Genomic DNA, 14,017 nt, shown 5'->3' with positions numbered 1-14,017 from the left:
GACATTCCCAAATAAATGTGCTAACTGCTTTTCTTGCCTGAGCTACAACGAGCAAAGATTCGGCATCATTTTCTGCATTGTTACCCCCAGCATGTCCTTTCGAGTGGTTATCTGAAACGCGCAGCCATCAGGATGCTATTAAGATGAATAAATGGAAGAGACAGTTTTATTTTTGCATTTGATTGTAAGTTTGAGACATTTCAGAGTGGGAGTTATCATGACAAAAGAAAACGTGGTGTCCTTGAAGTGAATGCAGAGGAGTGCAACTTGTTCAATAAGGTTTTGAAAGAAAACAAAGAGCTGAAGGCCATAACTGACTCCTTTAGAAACAAGTGTAAAACGAGACAGGATTCAAAATGCCTAAAATACTTTGGTGACAAGCAACAAAGAAGCGTCTGTTACTAGAATTGATTCAATTAAGGAAAGGGAGAGAAAATCTCGAGAACTTTTTAAAAAGTAGAGATTTGATGTGTGGGGAGTATAAGAACAAAATTCTCCCGGGCCACGACCGGAGCCCTGAATCAGCATAACTCTTTTCCTTGAAGAAAGTGAAAACTAGACAAGGGTAAGTACGTACACCCTTATTATCCTTTTTCATTGAGGATCAAAGAGGAGGAATTCTTGGGACTGCCAGCTCTTCACTTTCGTGCACTGAGTCTGGAGTGCGGGCTGGGTTTATTTCTCTCGGTTAGGCAATGCCTCTCTAATACTCTAAATGCTCAGGTCCTATAAGGGACTTCTTGAGAGATCTGAACCTTATTTACTGTTTTACGTGTGGTATAAATGTGTTTAAAGTATTCAGTAGGAGTGAAACATTCTTGCCGTTTATAAAAATTATGTACACATACGCTTTAATTCTAGGGAGTTCACCCCTCATTCTTCCCACCATTTCATTACACGTTTACTCTCCTGTATTATATATTAAAAGCTTCATGCAGTGGCTCACTTGCATTTACATATGTGGACTGTAATAATTCTGTGATGTTGCTTGGAACTTCTGTGTGAACATGTTATATAGAGTCAATGTGGGCATGACAAATGTATTGCAGATTTTTCGTAGATAAACACAGTCAGTGAATGCAAATAGGAGTGAATTTGTGTGCAAATTTTAATATCTAAGCAGAGCTTATAAGTGCATAACACCTGTAACCACAACTGTCAGTGCAAACAGGGAAACTAGTTTTAAGGCATTTGCGCTGATTTAAAAGTGCTGGACTTTGAAATACTTCAGCTGTAATGGTGGAGATGCGTTCATCCTCCGGCAGATATTTAAATGCATAAACTCTGTTATTAAAGAATACGAACTTTATTAGCAGCTGATATGCCAAAGTCCTTGTGAAAACAAGTACCAGAATGGTGAGGAGTGCCTTATGAAGCAACCTGCGGCTCTTAAAGACATTATGGAAATCTTACTGTGAAATGGATTAAAAAGTGCTGGTTGATGGTCTTAGGGAGATGGGTGTTAAGCATGGAGAATTTTTTTGGAAGGCACAATGGGAATGTACCAGAAGGGTGATGGATTTGCATGAGTGGCCATGTAGCCGGTAATAGGTTTGGTCTAGAAGCAGGGAGCTTGGTTAGGAAAGACACTGCAGGGGCATACAATGTAAGGAGAAAACAGAATCTGTTTGAATATGGAGTGCAGTAATCTTCCCCTGAAGGGAGACCGAGTGACTGCTCTGTGTGAGAGTACTGAGACAAGGATATATGAAATTGTTACCAAAGATGTATAGAAGTATGTTCTATAAAGTTTTCTGGTGCATTTTATCAAAAATGCTCATATCACAAGAAGAAAAAGATACATACAGGTCCAAGACTTTAATCAACAAAAAGGCAAAATGAACCTCTTTCAGCCTTTTCTTTATTCGTGAATACAAATCTTTGCTTGTTTCTGTATTTGGTGGGAGTAAAGTTGTTAACTGGCCTGCAAAATATTTCCTAGCTAGAGAGTTCAGGTTCAACATGTGAAAGGAGTTTGTTCTGAATTCACTGGAAGCCCACCTGCTCGTTCTAAATAACACCATATTAAGTAGCTGTTGAACTGCTATAAGAAAAGTTATGTTTTGCAGAGAAAGGAAATGAAATCGTCTTTGTATTTGCATTTCTTTAGAGCTCTGTCCGAGTGGTTTATTCATGGAAAATCAGAAGAAGACGGTCTTCAAAATGGCCAGTAGACTGAAGAAGCTGGGTTGGGAGCATCTGTATCTTCCCATTTGAAAACTTTGCCTGTTGCTTGCTCCTGCAGAGTACCTGGAAACACTGGTAAAAAACAGATTACATTAGTCCCATTGTATTTTAGAAGCTCTTTTGTCTGTATAACATTAGGATGATGTCAGAGGTTGATTATATGTTAGGTGGTTCCAATAAGAACAATTAATTTGGGGGCAAAAGCCAGTGAGGACCCTGTCAGACACTGAACAATGTTTTTGGTTTTCATGCATTGAATCATCAGTGTTTATAGGCCTCCAACATGTAAATCACCCTGAGGTAATCTGGAAGGGAAGGATATGAATAAGCCAATTAAATTGGCCAAGAGCCTAAGGAACACCCTGTTTAGGGATAAAATCACATGCCTGTCCTAGTGCCAGTAGTTTTGGAGAAGGAAATAGAGTTAAAATCTTTGTAGTCCATTTCTTTGCAGAGAGAGATGATTTAAAAGACTTTGGTCTTCTCCTTTTGTATGTGTGAGCTCAGGTGACTGAGATAATGTAGTAAGTAATGTGTTTTCTGTAAGTAACTTTTATTTTGATGACACAGAAGGATGTCATCCAGGTTTCAGAGGGTGTAGGAACCAGTTGCCTCATTTATGGTAATTATTTCGTATTCAGTTTTGTGATATGAGCATTCAAAGGACTAAATTGCCCTTTATCTTTCCAAGTACCTCCTTTTTTTGTTTGTTTGTTTGTTTGTTTTTTGTAAGGGAGGCACAATTTTCCATCAGGAAGCCTTCTCCGCACGACTCAGCAGTTACTAGCATACTTTAAGGTGCTCTATATCTAAATAATAACAAACCCAACTGCTCTCTTTCTACCATCTGCTAGGCCTCTGCCTTCAAAGGTGTGATGTAACGGGGAAAATAAGGCAGAGGTGGAGAAAACGTTTCATTGAAAGTTGTGCAGGGGAAAAAGTATTTCCATTCTTAGTTTACTTCTTCACAGTATAAATGGGTTCTTTTTGTGTTTTTAAGAGGCTTGCTGTATTTGCTGGAAGACTAACTATGTATTTCTGCCATCCCACCCAGATCTTTGAACTCGTAGGCCAATTCCAATCAGGAAAGTAGCTAGCTCTCTAGAAGAGACATACCCGGTATATACCTTCACTGGAGGAAAGGCCCAGGCAGAACTCATGGCTGACACCAGACACTTTACGTGGGAGTAAATCATTATGACCTCCCCAAGTGTAGGAGAAGCTGTAATTGGCATTTATATGTTATTAAGCATCAGAGAATTTAACTGTAAACAGAAATCCATAGGAAATCAGGAGTCACCAGTTACACTGCTCACAGAACTACTCATTTAAGGGTAGCATTTGGGCATTTTTCAGACACCATTAAGAGCAGGGGAGATGTAACCTCCCCTTTTTATCCTCCATATAGCTCATCATCTTTGGACTTCTAGAATCCTGTTCCTGGCTGAAGGGAAGAAACTTCCTGAGAACAAAAACAGCCAGAAAGCAACAGAGACATGGGGTCACTGGAGGCATCACCTAATAGCCCTCTGGATGCCTTGGAAGTAACAGTATTGGGAGAGCCTAGATACAAATCCAAAGACTGGCGAAAAACCTAGATAAACATAGTTGTTCAAGGTGGTTTCGATGCCTCTCACCTAACCCCAGCCATCTGATAGCTCAGCATCTAGCCCACACCAGTCTTTACTCCCGATGGAGATGAAGAGGCACCTTCCAGGAACAATTTGTGCCGGCTCAAAATAGGTATGAAATGGGCATGATGAACCCTTCTTTTTTTGTCTGCTGCGTTGTGTGCTGAGGAGGCCTAGATGACCATCTGAATTTTTTAGACAGCTAACGTTCAGTGAGATGAATCCCAGCCTTAGTGTTCAGCTCCTGTGCAGCCTGACCACGCATTGCTGGCAGCACAGCAAACTCCAGTTACTAGATGAGGGCTAGAAATTTTGCACCAGAAGGTTAGTTCAAGGATCCCTTTTGTTTTGAGCTGGAACTGGAGATTCACTCAGCCTCTTGGACATGTCTCTGGCCCTTACTCACTTTCAGGCATTCAGGCACTGTTCAGAGCAGTGGAAAGAAACAGAAATAGCTGCTTTCACTTCTCTTGTTGGTGTATGGGCCCTGCAGAGAAACAGGAACCAAAGTAAGGTTAGGCAGGGTTTAAAGGAACAAGATAATGTTTGGCAGAGGAAGGGAAAAACACATAAGCTGGCCAGGTCTTTAACTTCAGAGCAGTGTACATAAACTGTTGCCATGTCCCCAGGAAAACAAGGGATTCGGGAAATAGTCTAAGGCTAGGCTGCATGAAATACAGAGCATGTGACACAGCATGAGTGCCTTTGTCTCGATAGACAGCGCTCTAGAATCGGTATGACCTTACTCCTGCCCTTGTTAGTCTGAAATATGTAGCACAGCTGTAGGACATAGTTCATCATTTATCAAGGGTAAATACAGTTCTGGATGGGAACATGGAGGTGGAAAGTGTTCTGCACACAGCGTTCACTTGCGTGTTGTAACTTGCTGCTCGGAAAAAAAACAGAACGCTTTGTCTTCTTGTAACACTGGTGAGCGACTCCTTATCATAACCTTGTGAGAGGTTTCAAGTGTGTTCATGAATAGGAAGATGATTAAGATGACACATCAAGGTTTTCTGAATACTTATTCCTATTCAGCCGCATCCTCATATTTTTCTTAGTTTTCATTCCAAAACAAGGTGTTTCTAATCTCTGGTGTGGTTGGTAGACCACATCCTTTCACTCTTGGTGGCCCAGCTTGCTGTGAAACTCAAGCAGAGCAATAAGAAAGTGAGTTTAAATGAGGAGCTGTCAGAGCTAAAGCAGCTAATTTAGCTGAAAGGCCCTGTGCTGACCTCTGCAAAGGAGGCCTCCATTGCTCTGAGCAGTTATTGTGACAAAACTCAAGGCTAAAAATGAAGCAACCTGACTAAAAAGTTTAGTAGGAAAGAGGCTAAATGGGGGATTTAGAGGATCTAGTTTGTGAGGGCGAAGGAGGAAGATGGCTGTGTAGCTGGGGAACAGTTTAAAGTCTTGCTCTGAACACATCCATAAATCATAATGCCAGGTAGGGTATTTCCTCTTCCCCGAATGTTTCTCAGGCTGGGAGTCTGCTTTGGCCACAGCTGCTTCTCTTCAGAAGTCCATTAGAGCCCTGAGACTGGGTTTTGAGCCGGCTGTGGAGGAAAGATGTAATACTTGTCTCTGTCATGCAGCCGAAGAGTTAGGTCTGTAGCCTGACTGATGTGCCTTTTTTGAGGAGAGGACTCATATTAATTACCCTACATCTAAGGAAATCTAATTTCAGAGCACAAGGACACAGAGGAAAAAAGGAAGCCTGATTTTTCCAGTGCTCAAATGATCGTATCAGTGCAGAGATTTGTGTCATGGGGAGCACCTCTGGGCCTTCTTGCCACCGGGGTTGTTACCAGAGGGCAGGAAAACGACTGAGGCCAATGGCTTCAGTGACAGACACCGGGGGAGTACAGATGGTATCTTTGGCATTAGGCTGAGGGGGCTGCAAGAGACAGGGCAGGGGCTGAAAGGGTTATCCACTGTCTCAATGCTTCTAGGGCTGTAAGTGAGTGCTGACCCTACAGACCACCAGCACAAATTTCACCACACTTGCAGAGTGAAGTACTGGTGGTTCCCTTTTCTCCGAAGTGTTATACTCTTTCTGCAAAGCCACATTTGGGATATGCGTGGTATGGACATGTCCAGTTCAGAGGAGGTAGAAGTAGTAGGGGAGGTAGGTTAAATTTACATTGTAGCCTCATTTTCTTGATTTGACAGGGCAACGAGAGAAATCCCAGAAGCCATGTATCTTGAGATTTACTCCAAATCAGTTACAAAGAGCAAATGAAAAAAATAGGTATGCTTCTTGACATCGCCACCCTGACCCTCATGATATATAGCCCTTCCTGTCTGCTTTTCCAGCTCAGCCCCCTGTTCCTACCCCCTTAGCTCTGTAGCCCCAAGGACCCAGTTAACACCTGCTCTTTGCTGTCTGGTGCCCTCTGGTGCTGCAAATACCTGTTTGGGTTACATCACGTCACACCCTTATGCAGTCGTGGGAACCAGCCTGTGCCCCAACGGGGGACACGTGAACTGGTATCTGCTTTTTTCCCATTGCAGCCTGGCTGTGGCAAGGGCCCTCTGATATGCCATGGAGCAGGTGGGACTGGTCTGGGAGGTAGGAAGAGCTAGTCCTAGCTTCTCTAATCCTGTTTCAGTCCTTAAAGGGGGAGAGTAGGAAGCGGACAGGCTCTCACTGGCCCCCTCTCCAAGTATATCTTCCTTGCTTTACCCCCTCCCCTTCTCCAGCTTTAGCCCTCTAACTTCTATCATCCATGCTCTTTTACTACTATTACCTTCACATAGTTGCCTGGTCTCACTGCAGAAAGCCTTTCTTCCTCCTCCAAGACAGAGCTCCTCTTCCCCTAGGATGCTATTACCATCACACACAGTCTCTAATCCCACTCCAGATGCCTTATATTTCAGGGCTTGTGGCTCAGAAACACTTGGAGCTTGCACATGCTCAGATCCATTGTTCAGAAAACAGGATTACAGTATCTTTGCTGTCCTTCATCTCCCCTCTAATTAATCAATGCTAATTGATTGATTGATGGTGGCTCTCTGGCATAACAATCTCCCAAGTCCGAGAAGCAGCCACGTGCCTATCATTCTCATGCATCTACCTGGAGCATACGGAATGTATTAACCTCCAGAAATTAGTTAGAGCCTTTTCTAAATTAGTTTGTACAAATTGGCAGGGCTCATTTCTCTGAACTAAAAGAAAACTGATGACAGAGGCAGATAGCAAAAACAGGCTCACAGGTCATTCTCTTGGTTTTGGTCCAAGTAGATCTCACCCTCCCAGGGAATGAGTGGACCACTCGGTGACCACAAACTGCACACTGATGGTAGGTTCTTGACTGCAAGCCTGCTTCCCCATGCCTGATGTCTGTGCCCTGTTCAGTTTAGCGCTCCCTTCCTGAGATGGTCAAATGCTGTTCATGATAATGTTGCACAAATAGGCAGTAGGTGCCATGCAGTAACAGGTATCAATTTAGAGGGGCTGAGACTGATCAGTCCCTGTTGGTCCCCAGCCTGCTCTGTCTCTGTGTGAAGCCCCAAGAGACCGAGCCCTTCTCTTCTGCTCCAGCACTTGGCTCAGATTCCTCAGCTTTCTCTCATTAGGCTCTTTTTGGCCAGCCTAGTTGCTGGGCTTTCTGAGTTGTAGGCAGATGACAGTGCTTCCATGCTGTCGGTACAGCTGGGAGTAACTGCTCTAAGGAAGGACCAGCTTCACCTACTGTGTGGGCTGAAACACGACGAGTTGCTCGTTTGCAATCTGATTACCACCAGCAGTCCATTTGGCATGTACTTTCATGGCAGATTCATGACCTGAGGACCTTCAGCCTGACAAATTTCAGTTCTCTGCCACAGGGAGCAATTATAGGAAGAAAGCTACAACTTTTGTTGTTGTTGTTGTTTTGACAAATCTCTCTTGGAAACAGCTGAACTGGTTAAAGAGAAAGTAAGATATCTGCCCCAAACTCAACCAAACCAAACCCCCCAACCCAACAAAGAGGCAATGAGCTATAGGCCAGCACTAAGCTTGCAACATATGAGCTGGAACTGATAAAGGGTTGGCAGAGCTGTAAGCAAACTGAAAATGGGACCTTATAAAGAGAAGTTGGGCAATCTTCAAAAAAGTGGTGCTACCAGTCCTGTCAATGAATACTTAGATATAGCCCTTGCAGATTGCAGGTCCCTTGATGCAATGCTCACTGGTGAGTCATTTGGAAGATCACTAATTGAAGGATAGAAAATGGCTTGCTGTGGCCTGCAGCCATTATGAGCTGCACATTTTTTTAAGGGATGTTTGTTGCAATCCCCTCTATTTTCTGCAGATGGGGTGTGGCTCTCCCATTCCTGGCAAAGTGGCTGGTGCAGCCTTTGGTTGGGAAAATATGGGTGCTGTTGCATGACAAGCTAGGCTTCCCCTGGGGGGAAAGTCACCTTCTTCCTCTCCAGCAGAGCATCAGGGGTGTGACAATTCCCTAAAGCACAACAGAACCGCACAGAAATCTGGCAGCTTTACGCAGTTTGTAGTTATAGGGATCTGGCTCATAAAAACATCTGAATCAAGTTTCACACTACCTACCTATAGCTACATAAACACAACCTTGTCCTCTCCTTAGGATCTGAGCCTCATATTATCAGACTACGCCTCCTTTTCCCTTTTTCATCAGAGGTCTTGTGACCCTCACTCCTTGCATAATTATTTGGGCTTGCGTGAAAGCTGCTGTGTTCAAATTCCTCAGCATGCAATCAGAAGTGACACTGTCGCTCTTTGTTCATGTTAAATGCAGGCATCCAAAGTTTCTTTGGCCGTGATGCATTAGAGAACTCATTCTTCGTGCAGGATGGGAGGGACACCGCACTCAGCCCTGCAGACAACAGAGCATGGATAGGCAGCAATCCTGCAGCTGTGCCTCTGGTGGGTGAGACAAGTCCTACACCTTCTTGACTCCTTTTTGCCTTTCCACCACTCTGCCTTCCCAGATCCATTCGCTTTGCCAGCTGAAGACTGCCCAGTGAGCTCTGCCAGAAGCCTGGGGTCACGGAGCAGGAGACAGACTGTGGCACTGTGCTGGAAGTATGGGAAGCACAGACTTAGTTTTGTGGAGGCTGCAAGGAGGAAGCAGTCCGGTGAGTATTCGCACAGACACTGCATCCGGTCTGGTAGGCAGAAGAATAAATGCACCCTCCTTATTTATAGGAAAATGGAGGTTGCTATGCTAGGCCAAACCGATTAAGTCTGGTATCCTGCTTAAGACAACAATGAACACTGGCTGCTAGAGGAGATGCAAGAAGTGCTGTAGTAAAACAAAGATAAAATCACTCAACGTGGACATTTCTCATTGTCCTACTGATATCCAGGTCACTAGTTAACCATGTCAACAACTAGTGACCAGCATGAGGCGGGAAGGATGAAGGCTTTACACTGAACTGTTCCAGTTGATGTCCTACATGATTCTCCTCGCTTGGCTGAAACAAAAATGAAGAAAGAATGATACCCTCCTCATTCTGTTCCTTCTGAAATATATGACAAACCCCATATTGTTATCAAAGGTACAGGATCAAATATGTCATCTCACACAGAGCGCAATAAGTATCATGGCTCAGAGTTAACAGTGCGTCAAAAATTATTATCTCTAAGTTTTGTTGGCAGGCTTTATGTGAACTGAACCAGGTTGTCAGCTGCCTTCTTCAATGGCAATGCAGGAACTACTCTGTATAATCATTTTCTGTCCCTGTATACTACAGGTGAAAAATGCAGGTGAACAATATTTTACACGCACAGATATGTAACTGATTATATTACAAAGAACTGCAAGAACAAGGCATTTATTTTTCACTCTTTTCACATTTGAATGAGGAGATCTCATTACCCAGAATCAGGATGCATCTTGCTTAGTGAATACAATAACAAATGGGTTCTTCAGATCCCTAATTCACAAGCATTTCAGAGAGAAACAGTTCAGCAGCTCAAGAAAGAGGTACTATTCCCAGAAATCTCCTAACTCAACTCTTGTCCTGTATCTGTCAGTGATTCAATAGCATGGCAGTTATAATTGAGCACAAACATATTTCTGTTAGCAAACAGGAAGAAGCTGGGCAGAAGCAACAAGATGGAAATGGGCTGTGTGGGTGCCAAGGTGGGTGGTCACACCGAGTCAGGGCTATGAGATCGGTGATATTGGTAAGGCGGTCAGGCTTGCAGAGGGAAAACCTGAGTTGCCTTTCGCTGTGTGGTGATAAGAAAGGAAGATGCACAAGGAGGATAAGCTTGATGGGCACTTAACAAAGCAAAAATGAGAGATAACAGTGCTTCACTTCTCTTTCTTTAATAGTAATTAGCTTACCTTTTCCTTTAGATTGAATACTTTGTATAAGAAAGCACTGTCTGCAGCACTTAGACATAGTGTGTAGACTTCTGTTGTGTGACATGGTTGGAGAGAGGATGGATTATCAGCAGGTAGCCAGCAGCCTGGGGGGAGGTTCTTGAGATCTGTGTGCTTCCACATGCCTCTCCTTGACTCCACCCAGTCTGCTGGAGATTTGGAAAAAAAACGAGGACTGTGCTCTATTTATGAAAGCGATAGTGACATCAAGACAAAAATACGTGATCTGTGTAGTTCCTGAAGCTAGGCATTACTCAGAGGATATTGCTAGGGCATCAGATAAAGATTTTAACAAGTGGGTGTAAAAATTTCATCACAAGTCTGTCTTTAGGAACCCAAGGAACTGCTCCTATTTTCAAAAGTGTGGAATCACTGACAACTTCAGCTGCTCTCTTCTTCCTGCTCTTATTTTGTGAATGGAGTGGGGCTCAGTCGTTCAGGCTTTGTGGGAGTCGTTCTACTTGCCTGAATTGGTAGTATGCATAACAAACCGGTAGGATGGGTCAGCTACTTTTCCTGTCTTTTATTTGAAGTTCTGTAAAATGATAAGATGTCTGCAGATGCATAAGCCATCAAAGTATAAATAAATGAAAATGAAAATTTGCTGTTAAATGCCTCCTTCCTCCCCACTCCAACCTCCTGGTTGGAGGTTTCTTCCTATCAGTCAGCTCCCTGCACCAACCATTGTGTGGACACATCCCTCCTGCCTCCAAATGGCTCCTTGGGGAGAGAAGAATCTGCCCAAATTATCCTAAAGAAAGATTATGGCTTCACTGATTAAACTCCTTGGGGTAGTGATGTGTCCAACAAGGCATGTCATGCCTTGTTGGATGCAAGTCATGCTTAGTTTCAAGTATAGTTCCAAGGACAAAAAAGGCTCCTCCTGGCAAATTTGGTTAGTTTTCCCAGTTGAAATGTTTGTTGATGACTTGCATGTGTGAATAGGTCTTGTCGGTAAGTTATCTTCCTCAGACAATCTCAGTTACATTGGTCTTATTGCCCACTTCTGTTGACAGCCTTTTGGAGGGAGGAGAGGACATCATGAATGCAGAAATGCATCTTAATGAGTTAGGTCTTTTTCCCAGCACATGAATCTAAAATGGCCCTGCTGTCTTGTTGCTGTAACAATTGCATGGATCAGAATTTAATTCACATTAATTTTCTGGCCCTAAATGTTTGAAGTCTAGAGCTATTCCAGGGAATAATTTTATTTCATAACAGCCTTAGTCTTACTGCCATGAATGTTTCTTGATCATCTCTATTTCAGCCATGTAGAGGCACATACCTGAGCTAGTCTTTGAGTAGTAAAATGATTTCTGGCAGTCAGTGCTTGAAGACTTTTGGAATAAGATCATTTGGCACAGAAACATGAGGAAGGTTGGGAGCCCATCAGGGACCTGATTGCAAGACGGTGTTGTCCTGATTCATCCATTCTGTAATGTGGGGAGATCCAGCTGTTTGACAACCCCGAATCACGCTGAAGCCTTGGGCAATTTTTTGTGTGCTCAGGGTGATCAGGGTGATCAGTGTCCTCGACCAGGCAGCCCAGGACGTGGCTTTTCTCCCTGCCTGTGCTTTGTAGGGGTGTGGGCTTCAGGGAGCTCCTTCTCTACTGCTGGAAGAATAGACTTTATGTTCAATAAGTTCCAAAGAGGACCTAAGCTTCCAGCCAGATGTGCTGATCTGTGGGGCATGTCTGGGTGTATGTGGCATGACCACTGAGCAGAGGTGGTCATCTATGGGCCTGTGTTTGGAAAAGAGTTGTAGGAGTGCTGCCAACAAGTGGCTGCTGGGGACAGCCGTGTCCATGCAGTGCTCTTGGGTGTACGTCCACCCTCTCTTAAGCAACTGAGCGAGTGCCCAGAAAGACAGACGGATGGTGCGCTGCATACATCATCACTTCCTAAACATTGCCCTGTCTAATCTGCAGCTGCTGCGGACTTTACTTTCAGCATAAAGTCGCTTTGTCTGAATAAGCAACAACGGCATCTAAAGAAGCAATAGATTTTGAGACAACTGGAGCAATCATGCTTTGATCTCTGGCAAGGCCCAGGGGCTTGATTATTATCCAGTGGAAGGGAGAGAAATGAGTTTTCAGGAGTAGGGAATTCAAAGAGTTCAGGCTGGAGGTGGATTAGAGTGAAGGGTGAGGGGCTGCACCCTCCTCCCAGGATAACAAGGTCAGTCATCAGTGAGCCACAGGGTCCTTTCGGTGCCCAGCACTTTACCGGGCTCACATGCATTTTCTAGGAGCAGGCAGGAATGTTTCTTTCCATAGACCTCTGCCACCTCCTTGGAAGCTGATCAAACCCATTTTGTTAAAAACCACCATTTGACTTCTAATGTTTTTACACTGATTAAGAACATTGACTTGGCTGACTGAACAAGGGAACTGATTGTAGCTCAGCTGCTTCATGCTGGAAAAGCTTTGATCAGACTGAGTGGGAGTTTATGTTTAAGGTACTCTATAAAATGAATTTTGGTGATAAGCCTATAAACTGAATTTGAACCTTGCACAGGCTCCAGAGAGAAGGAATAAACAGCTCAATCTATATTCTCCACAGATACATACCAAGGTGTCTCTTTAACCTTTGGTTATTTTACCTAGGGGGCCAAACTGTTTCTTAAACTGTTTGAAATTATTTGTCCAGATTAGCTGTCCATGCTGAAGATGGAGAGCTTTCAGGGTGGCTCCCAAGAGCCCTGAAGCCAACTATAATGAATGAGCTTGGTGTTTTACTCGGAGGAAAAAAAGCTGAATGAGTTACAGAGCTGCCAAATAGCCCCAGTTCATTCACACGAACTTGAGGATAGTGTGCTTCTCTTGACGCTGATGTGGTATCGTTAGTTTATTTCAAGGGCATTCGTGTCTGACATCCTCCCTCCCTCATTACTTATCAGCCTCTATAGTTATATGCAGCAGTGAATTGCAATTAGAAGACACCGGTATCTGACAGGAAACCCTGGGGAGCATGTAGGGTTCATCTCCCCTTTCCGCTGAAGCTGGTGACCAAACTTGCAGGGGATCAAGTGGAAGGAAGGTCGGGTGGTCACCCTGTTAAATCCTCTGGTCCAATACATCTGGGGAGGGTGTACACGCATAGGAGTCATTCTGAAGAGTTTGGTAACTGGTCAAGTAATTATTCATCACCAGTGGTGCGTGCAGCGAGGATCCCAGCACAGCCATCATGGAGAGTCTGAGTTTGCTGCAAACCCCAGGCACGAAGGAATTGCTCATTGCGGCAGCGATGGGGTCTTTGCCTGGGAGACATTTTTTTTTAGACAGTGAGGTTGTGATCTGTCTGAACAGATGTCTAAATATTTTATCAGAGAAGTCATCCGGCTGATGTGTAAGTCTTGTAGCCAGAGGAGAAGAGAGACTTTTGTTTGTGTTTTCTCAAGGTGGAGGGCTGGAAGTGAGAAATCTGAGGTCTGGCTCTATGATGGCCTTCTGCATACCTGCGAGTAAGTAACTCCTGCCGTCATGCTGCTCCTGCAGTCTCCCTGCATCTGCTCCGAAAGGCAATTGCTGAGACCCGGCAGCACTCTGCGCTTTCACAGTCATTCCCCCTTCCCTACATCAAAACAAATCCACTTCATTTATCATAATAAAGTGTCATGGTTTAACCCCAGCCAGCATCTAAGCACCACACAGCCGCTTGCTCACTCCCTGCCCCACCCCAGTGGGATGGGGGAGAGATTGGAAGGGTAAAAGTGAGAAAACTCGTGGGTGGAGATAAGAACAGTTTAATAATTGAAGTAAAATAAAATAGAATAGTAGTAATAGTAGTAGTAGTAGTAGTAGTAGTAGTAGTAGTAATAATAATAATAATATACAAAGCAAGT

The 14,017-nt window shown here is 43.9% G+C and overlaps 1 long non-coding RNA gene across 1 annotated transcript; it reads left to right on the top strand.

The window, feature by feature from the left end:
• Nucleotides 1–308: 308 nt before the first annotated feature.
• Nucleotides 309–13,753, top strand: LOC148053417 (uncharacterized). Its single transcript, XR_015708441.1, has 4 exons — nt 309–565; nt 2,111–2,262; nt 8,769–8,915; nt 13,574–13,753. It is a non-coding gene; the product is annotated as an uncharacterized LOC148053417 (long non-coding RNA).
• The last annotated feature ends 264 nt before the right edge of the window (nt 13,754–14,017 follow it).

This window comes from Nipponia nippon, unplaced genomic scaffold (assembly GCF_047370975.1).
Source record: "Nipponia nippon isolate SJK-2023a ecotype South Korea unplaced genomic scaffold, ASM4737097v1 scaffold_4, whole genome shotgun sequence".
Taxonomy (NCBI): Eukaryota; Metazoa; Chordata; class Aves; order Pelecaniformes; family Threskiornithidae; genus Nipponia; species Nipponia nippon.
This window is presented reverse-complemented; position numbering and strand designations above follow the sequence as displayed.